This window comes from Asparagus officinalis, chromosome 8, assembly GCF_001876935.1.
Source record: "Asparagus officinalis chromosome 8, Aspof.V1, whole genome shotgun sequence".
Lineage (NCBI taxonomy): Eukaryota > Viridiplantae > Streptophyta > Magnoliopsida > Asparagales > Asparagaceae > Asparagus > Asparagus officinalis.
The window spans coordinates 3,818,232-3,825,479 of NC_033801.1; positions in this window are offsets into that span (position 1 = coordinate 3,818,232).

Consider the following 7,248-nt stretch of genomic DNA (forward strand, 5'->3'; position numbering starts at 1 on the left):
TGTTCTATCGATTACATGTTTTAGTAATCATATTTGTATTCTAACGGGTTCGGACATAAGCATATCCGCAGATGCATATGTTCCTAAAAGAATTAGCAAAATAAAATTAAGTGACGAACGTGTGTGTTATAAAAAAAAACCACCAACAGGCAACAACATGCAATAGCGGAAAAGAAATTTGGTCTCGTGATCTTTGCGTTTATGAAATTTCTGTGTGTGTGTATTTTTTTTCGCATGTGGGTGAAACGGATGGGTGGCATTAGGGGGTGATTTTTTTTAGCGTTCATGTCAACAAAGACCAAAGTTTGATAAAAAGATAACATGGATTGTTATAAAAACAAAAAGGCTAATAATAAGGACAAGAGTATGAGTTGGATCCGGTCAGGAAAACAGCAAAGTCACATCGAATTTCACATGCAACGCTCGAGAAATAATTGACTAAAGTGCACTGCTACACGTGACATCATTTGCGTGTGTCCACTGCAAAAAATAAAAATTTTCATTTGTTGGTGGGCCATAGGAAACCTCAGTAACGATGGGCTAGAAGGCCCAAGGCCTTCTAAGACGGTTTCCGAGAAGGCTTCCCGTCAAAGGAGGGAAAAAAAAATTGAGAAACAGGCATTGAGGTTAAAATTAAATCCAAAATTACTTGCGTTTCACATCCATTACCTATCCGTTATAAATTTATAATAACGGCCTAACCCGTTATTTATTCTCTAAATTTTTTTTTTGGGTGCGCTAGAAGTTAATGAGAAAAGGTAAGAAGTATTGTTACTGAAATTGGTTTTATATGGTCATATTTTTATTAAAATGTGACATTTAATTAGTTTTGCAATTACCAATTAGCATGAATTTATTTATTGTATCATAATAACGAATAAATTTAGATCATTGAAGCGACAGGTGAGCCTGTTTAGTTTTTCCTTCTACGAGTATCAGCACTAAGGTGAATGTTTGAGGCCAAGAAAAAGGCTGCAGGATAACACATAAGACAAATAAATTGGGCTTCTAAGTTGTTGGGCTAGGTCTACAATGACTTTGATCCATTACTTACCACGTGATCTGTGGGCCGGGACAACATACCATGTATAAGATAAAGATTAGTTGATGCGATTTTGGCCACCATATTTATGTTATAATTGGTCATGTCATGGAAAAAGTTCATGATCATTTGATATAATGGGATTTTCCTATGTGTAATGGCTTCATCACTTATGAAAATACAAACTTGAGACGTTTGAGACATATCGGACAGCTTGTATTTGATAAATATATTGCATTTGACCTTTTATTTTATTTATTTTTAATATCAACTTGTGGCATTTGAGGAAGTTGTATTGCTTAAAAATTATTAGAAATGTATACAACTTAAATTGACACATATCATCAGAATTGACTAGCAGTCCAATTAACCCTAAAAAGGCCATAGAAGTAGCCATCGTAAGTGGGCTGGCTCTCTTCGGCAATTATGACATGTAAGTGACTTCGGGCAAAGATAAGGCCTGTTTCCTACCCATCTTAATTATCTTTACATATACAAATTCCTAAATATTGTAGCTGCTTGCACGTCTTTTTCATTAAACACCTAGTTGATGGGTGAACGATTAATCCTAATCAACATGCCTTATCAACTACTTTTTTAATTAATACAGAAGGATTCAAAGTTGATGGGTGAATAATAAATTCTAATGAAAAATATCTTAAGGGCCCAAAATATGGACTAAGGAAGGGGAAAAATGAGGTGTCCCTTCTCTATTTCATAATGAGTTGGTCATGCCAGATCATTATGCAATAGAGAATGAACATTTCACATGTCCCTTCCATTGATCGGTTGGTCCCATATTTTGGGTCCCTGTAGCAGCGCTCAATCCTAATCATCAAATTCAATTCAGCAAAATTATTTTTTTTAAAGAAAAAAACACCCAAATGAATGGCTCTTCTGCCTCCTCCAACCCACTAACTCCCATGGTTAGCTCTCCCCCCATACAATACTCGCCCCTAGAAAAACTTAATCTAGAAAATTCATTAGCGAAGGTAAAAATCATGATAGAGGAACCTATTTTCAGTCTATTACGTTATTTATTATCATTGATTATCCTTAAAATTTCCAGTGGTTTATGGCAATTTTCAGCACTTTCTAATTGATGTCAAAGATTATTAAATTGGGTATGGCATCATCCTTTAATCTCTTTCAAAGTATAGAATTTGGAACTCTAATTAATTGAGTATTGCATGATCCTTCCATCTCCTTCAAAGTGTACAATTTCGAACGATAATCCATCTCTTATAGAATAGCAAAATGGTTGAATTTGCTATAAATTGTTCTATAAGAAATTTTAAATTTTAAATTTCTTTCTTTATGTTCTAAATTTAATTGAAAAATACTCTCAATAATTAACTTCAATATTGAATAGCTTTAAGGTTGTAACTTTCTTCAATTCTTTTATGTTAATTCTGTTTTGGGGTTAACTGACAATTTAGGACAGAATATCAAATTTATGTTTTTTTTTTAATGGAAAAACAAGGGATGAACCCTGTTCATTTACTAAAAAAAATAATATAAGTATCTTTACAAAATATCAAATTTATGTATTTTGGTTTGTTTGATCTTTAGAAATTTTTGAATATTTTATTGCATGATCCTTCAATCCCTTTCAAAGTTGGTATTGACTACTTTTTTGAGTGAGTTTTATTGGTTTTGGGTTGCATGATTAATTGTATAAATCATTTTAACTCCACTTGGTTACTGTTAAACAAATCATACTCAAAGTATAGAATATATTAAAGATGTTAACTACTTGCAATTCTTTCATGTTATTTTTTATGGCGGAAGGAATTGACAATTTCAAAGAAGATAAAAAGTTTAGGATGTTTTAGGAGCATCAGTCTACGGTATAATATTCTAAAACCTTTATATTCTGTATACATGTAGATTTTCATATATATAATTTTTGATGAAATGTTACTTCATATCTAATGTGAAAATTACCTCGGTAATCGAGCAAGAAAAATAAAAATACTGTGGCAGTCCAATTTATTTTAAAAAAGCCAAATGATGCAGTAGATAACTTTTGGTGCCTATAGTGTGACAAAGAAGTTCTAGCAGCTAGCATTTAGGTAATTACTGTTCTAAATGTACACAAACATATTATTACTATTATTATTACTATTTTATGTAATAAGTCTTACTTATTGTTGTTATATTGTATGCCTAGAAAATGTAAACAACTGATTCACAATGGAGGTGGAAGACGAATAAGCAATATTTACTTTTGTTGTTCTCAATAAGGAAGTGAAGAAATTAGTAAAGATTCCAGCACAAGAAGTTGTCAGGATAATAAAATTCGTGAGTTAACTATTGTAAAATAAATAGTTAACCATTTTAAATTTTGAAATTTACAATTAAAGAAGTTATCATTTAACCTTAAAAGAAATTTCCCATGAAGTAATCAAAGTTGTATCAAGAAAAAAATATATATGAAAGTTTAGATCAAACTAACTCGGTAAGATTTCAAATAAGGTAACGTGGGTTCCACATTTATGCAAGTGATAGAAGAAGATTATGATCCTTTGATGAACTTAGAAAATAACTCTACAGGACATGTAACAAAAAGAACTTGAACTTTACATTATATTTACATAACTCATGGTATGTAAATCATGTTAAATACATTTATTTGTATATTCATACATGTACATAATCATGTTTTAACAGGGCTCTGAATGCATCAATCATTAGTTAGCTTGAAGATGTAGCCCCATATTCTTCACAACTTTCAAACAAAGGGAATATTTTTGTTGTCAATTAATTTATGTTAAAAGTTCTGGAGTTCAAGAAAGAAAAAGTTCATAAAAACTCATCACTTGAGCTTAAAGATCTTGGCGAAATAGCTAATGGAAACAAATATGAATCCAAAAAATCATCGAATCTAAAGGTACAATCTTACTTACATAAAAATACCAAATATTATGTTAAAAATCTGTCGAATTAATCAACAAATAATGTTATTCGATCTGTTTATTTTGTATACGTACATAACAAAAGGAAGAGGACCAACAGAGCAAAAGGGAAAGAAAATTCTCTCTGTCAACCATAATTCAAGAAGTGAAATATTGAGAAAATATATTAGAAGAAAAACAACAGAAAAAACGATATGTGAATCTAAATGTTCTTCCAATATCCAATATGTCTCTTCGCCATGCTTCGCACGGGTCTAAAGACTAGTGAGTAGAAAATTCCCTTTGTTTCACATTTGGAGCCCTGTTAAAAGACCGTGACAAACGACAGAGCCCAATATTCACCTACAGGGTCTCGCGGTCGACCGTGCCAAAGCCAGACTCCTCCCAGAGTCTGTGCACGTTCGCGGTCGACCGGCCTTACGCCGCGGTTTCTTCACCAACTAATCCTAAGTTGAAGTAGCAGCGATAACAATTAATAATGAGGCGTTAATACAGATCGAAGAGGCAAATGTTGACATTAATTCATTCGACATAACGAGCGCTACCTTCATATAACTTGTTCGCAGCTAATTAGTTACATATAACAATATTATATCATCATCCTCATCGATCATAACGTTAGACAATACGGACCCAATTAAGACGTTCCATCATCTCTCGAAACACTATTCAATCATTTGCACAGCGCGCAGTCCCATCGCCATTCCCACTGCTCCCCCAACAACGCACGCTACCATCTACGCCGGCCCGTACCCAGCAGTTGGAAAGTTTTTTCTGCAGGCGCGAGGGACTCTGAGAGCCACGGATTCCTCTGACTCGCTGCAGGAGATTTTCCTCGGCATGAACATGCGCTGCTGGACCGCAGGGCGGCAGAGGCACACGGGCGCTGCGTAGAAATGGGCCGCCTAGTTTCTTGATCCGCACTGATTGCCACAGCTGTATAAAAAAAAATTAAAAAAAAAAGGCATCGCCCTGCTAAAGAAGCTACTACTGCTGTCAAAAGGACACTGGGAATTAACTGGCAATGCGTCTTCGGCCACGTCCTAAACTTTCATCGGATGCTTTGATCAGTTTATATATTCTGACTCATCAAAAAGAGTTCCTATTGGGGTGTGAATTGGCATCATGATTAGCACGGTAAAGTGTCCAAAGACAGGAGTCGCGAGCGAGGTTCAAATGTTTCGATGTGACTAACCGCTAGAAACAGCGGAAAACCAGTCCACGGATTATTAACATGCATTAGGAGGAGCGAAAAACTAAAGAAACGTGCTAAGATTCACAACTAATCAACAAAGGATTACGGTCGATCTCTCGACCCTATGTTTCTCTCTGCAGGGCGCGAGAGATAATAGTCAAGACCGCCCGCAGTCGAGATGCAATTCTATAATCCAAATTAATTTGGGTCCCGATCCATGATATGTATTCTCCGTGTAAATCAGGCTCCACAAACGACAATACCATGTTAATTGGAATGCGGCATTAGTTTTTTTTTTTTTTTTTTTTTTCAACGTGCATGTTTTACGTCTGTGATGCCCAAAATGCCCACTAGATCAACATAAGTGCCAAAAACCACGTATACGCCAAATTGTCTAAAGTTTTGGCTGAAAAAGGGGTTATTTGTGACCACTATAGTGAGGTGTCGCATGCCCTGGCCAAAAAGGCTAGCTGTTGCTGGTGCGATTGCGCTCAACCAACCACAAACCAAAGTCCTTTAATTCAAACCAAACCAAATCCAACAAATAATTAATTTGAGCTAAATAGGGGCCACAAGCTTTAGATTATACCTACCACTAGTCTTAATGATATATTTGGCCTATTGTTGTTATATATATGATGGATTGATGGTCAAATTAGGGTATTGAAATAGACGTACAGTTTGGCTGTCAATTGGAAGGTTCAGCCAGATTAATGGAGGCAAGGTGCTAGCTGCTTCTCAAGTTTAGAAAGCATAATATGCCAAATCCTTCCAGTAAAAAGAGTTTGGGAACAAGGATTTTATGATGGTGGGGGCTATTTGGAGAAATCTTGGCACTTATTTAGTATTATATATTTTGTTTGCACGTTGGCAAAACAATGTCCACAGATCTATATAGTACTGAAAACAGTGATATTTGGCGTGATGTTTTATTTTTATTTTTCCTCAAATTTCCAATTTTATGAATTTTGGTGGTTTTTTAAAAAAAAACTGTTTTGTTTTCTCAAATTTTGGGACTACTAGCAGCTAGCTCAATTTTACTCCATTCACTTCTGTAAGCGTGATTTTTTTAAAAGTAAATTAATAACTACAATGTCCTTTCGGTTAAAATTTTCAATACAAAATATTTTAAATGTACGTAAAATCGATGTTGATCATATGAAAATGCCATATTTGTCAATAGGAATGTATCTTTTCCACCTGACTTGTTTCAATGCCATATGTATCGGTGGAACAAGTTTTTTGTTCCGAAAGAAAAATAAAAGGGAGGCCTTCGTCCCATGAGTATGATCAAGAATCAATCATGTTACCGTTTTTAAAATGTTTTTTTATCGTAAAATTAATTATTAAAGTGCAACAAGGGGAAAAAGTGCAATTAAACACCTACCTAGGGGGCAAAAAAAAAAACTAAATTGACTTGGGCGTGGGAGTTGCTCACTCATGCATGCAACATTGCAACCTTTTACATTGTGCTCATCTCTCTCTCTCTCTCTCTCTCTCTCTCTCTCTCTCCCCCCTCAAAAGTATCTTTTTTTCCCCTACTTCCCATGGGCATGTCTACGCTTCGCGATACAGCCCATATGCCTCTCCTTCGTGCTTATTTAACTTTATATGCTTTAGTCTAATGGTCAAATGCATATCCGTACGTGGATAAATGAGGGGATAAGAGTGAGAAGAATTCAGAGTTTGGACCATCCACTTCAACGAAGGTGTAATTAAAAACCTCTCTCAGCTTAAATTTTAGATGAGGCCGGGAGAGAGAGAATTTGATGTATTCTTTTGCAAATATTGTATATGACGTTTTTCATAAAAAAAATAAATAACGAAGATGGGATATATTTACAAAAAGAAAAAAACATTAAAAAAAGGTAAATTTTGGATTTTTTTTTTCGGTTGAAGTTTATGGCAGTTTAGTGCAAAACCCTGCCAAGTTAATTTATTGGTGTTACGTGAAAATTAACCCTCGATGAGCTTTCGGATGAAGCAAGTTTTATGAAAATCCAAAAAAAAAAAAAGACTATAAATCCAAATGCACGTAAGCATGTCGGAGAAATTTATTGCTCGATAACGCTGGCGCCTTATTTCTTGATAGT